The following is a 2124-nucleotide window of genomic DNA, read 5'->3' on the forward strand; positions in this document are numbered from 1 at the left end:
TCAGGTGTGATGCTGTGTGCCTGTAACCCCAGAGCTGGTTAGGTGGAAACAGGAGGATTCCCTTGAATTTTGCTGGACAGCCATCTTAGCCTTAACAGAAGTCTCCATTCAGTGAGAAACCCTACCAATGTTGTGAGTGTTTGATAAAGATACTTGTCCAAGTCTGGTGTCTGCCAACTGACCCCTTGTCCAAAAATGAGACTAAATCAAAAAGCCAGCGAGAAGTGACCCGGGCATTCTCTCCACACCAGAAAGGGAGGGGGAACCCATGTGACCTTACAAGCCAATGTGAGAAGAGGAAGTTTTGGTAGAACCTGAGCTTCTCTGGAAGATGCGGGAGAAGTTGTCATCAGGTGGCGAACACAGACAAAGGCTGGCAGCTGCTGGACAGCCTAAGGTTCTAGTGGGGGATTTAGGCAAGCCTCTGATTCAAGGTTGGGACTATGAGGCTCTAGGAAAAACAATGTACTGTAGGAAAATTCTTGTTCTAAGTGCAGTATGAAGTTGGTTTCCTTAGAAAGACTGGAGAAGCACAGAGATGGTGAGGTGTCTAAGAAAGAGGAGAAAGTTCTGTATAGTGGGAGTGGACAGGGGCCTGTCCCGGGAGCAAGGACTGTGAGGGACCTGGTACTGTGCAGGGCAGAGAAGGAGGAGCAGGTGGTGCTCATGATGTAGCTGTGGTGAGGAGAGGGGGGAAAGTGACAGCTAGGGCCAGAGGCAGCAGGAGAGTCAGGGCTGTGACCCCTCCCTTTCCCTCATCTCACCAATCCCTCCTAGGGACAGGGCAAGGAACAGGATCAGGAACCACATGGTAACAGGTGTCCAGGAGCCGCAGGCAGTGAACTTGGAGCTGTTGAAGATCATCAGGAGACTTTAAAACCCTCATTCTCCCCACAGCCCCTCCCCTCCCCTGTTGCCACCCAGATGCTGACAAAGCACTGCCCTTGCTTACAGATTTGGGCTCCCTGCTTCTACCCTCCTGGCTGTGGGAAATGGAGGGGCCCTGTTGCACCCTCTGTACAATAGGCTCTAGGTCACCCTGGATACCTTCCCAGGGAGGAGATTGGGTGGGGCAGGTCATGGTGTTCCTGGAGCTATTGGAGTTCCGGGGACCTTAGCCAGAAGACAAGGTCAGGGGCAATGGTGAGTTGGTGTGAAAGGCAGATGGAGGAGCAAGTGATGCCCAACCCACAGCTCTAAGGAAGTTCCTGTACCTCAAGACCAAGATTATCCCCAGAAAGTTCCAATTAGAACAAGATATTTTTCACCAGTGATATCCAAAACGGCTGCCAGTTCCCTGTAGATACAAACCATTTTTTTGAGAAAGCCAAAATTCTTGCCTTTTTGCACTTTGAACTCTGTGTCACTGATTTTATTGTTCCTATGAGAAGTTTGGGAGCTGGGTGTAGTGGTTCACCCCTTTAATACTAGCACTTTGAAGCCAGAGCCAGGTGGATCTGTGTGATTTTAGGCTCTAGTATTCTGTGATGTAGACCAGCCTAGTCTACATATTGACTTTCAAGACAGTCAGGATAATATATATATCTTTCTCAAAACAAACCAATAAAATAAAATAAAATAAAATAAAATAAAATAAAATAAAATGAACAAATAGAAGTTATGGTGCAGATTACCATGGCCTGATCACTCTTTTATTCAAAAGTATGAAAATTCAGATTATTCCAGGGGAGTGTCACCCACCCTGAGCAGAGTTGGGATAACAATGACCTTTCTCTTCCTCATTTCCTAGATCCTGAGCTACATTTTGAGGTTAGTGCAGCCTGGGCCATGTGAGACCCTTTCTCAATAAACAACAACCAGAAAATGTCACTTCCCTCCAGGAGCCTCATTAAGGGTTCAGTTTGGCAGCTGCATATTTTGGTGCACACCTTTGATCCCAGAACTTAGGAGTCAGGGTTGGTGGATCTTGGTGAGGTCTAGGTTAGACTGTGCACATAGTGTACTCAGGCCAGTGAAACTACACAGAGAGACTTTGTCTCAAACGTTAAAACATCAAGAAGTCAGCATGGGTTCTGGTACAGAGAAGGGGAAATACCCAGCCTTTGACACCTATGTACTGTTGCAGGTTTCAGACCCATCCCCTCTTGTTGAGCATCTAGACTA

General features: G+C 47.4%; 1 protein-coding gene and 1 pseudogene across 1 annotated transcript in view; one reads left to right on the forward strand and one right to left on the reverse strand.

The window, feature by feature from the left end:
* LOC110298260 overlaps positions 1–810 on the reverse strand; it is a 6584-nt pseudogene extending 5774 nt beyond the window's left edge.
* The window catches only part of Klk15 (kallikrein related peptidase 15), a 642438-nt gene that overhangs the window by 572548 nt on the left and 67766 nt on the right, over positions 1–2124 (forward strand). The gene's annotated exons all lie outside the window — the stretch shown is intronic.

This window comes from Mus caroli, chromosome 7, assembly GCF_900094665.2.
Source record: "Mus caroli chromosome 7, CAROLI_EIJ_v1.1, whole genome shotgun sequence".
Classification (NCBI taxonomy): domain Eukaryota; kingdom Metazoa; phylum Chordata; class Mammalia; order Rodentia; family Muridae; genus Mus; species Mus caroli.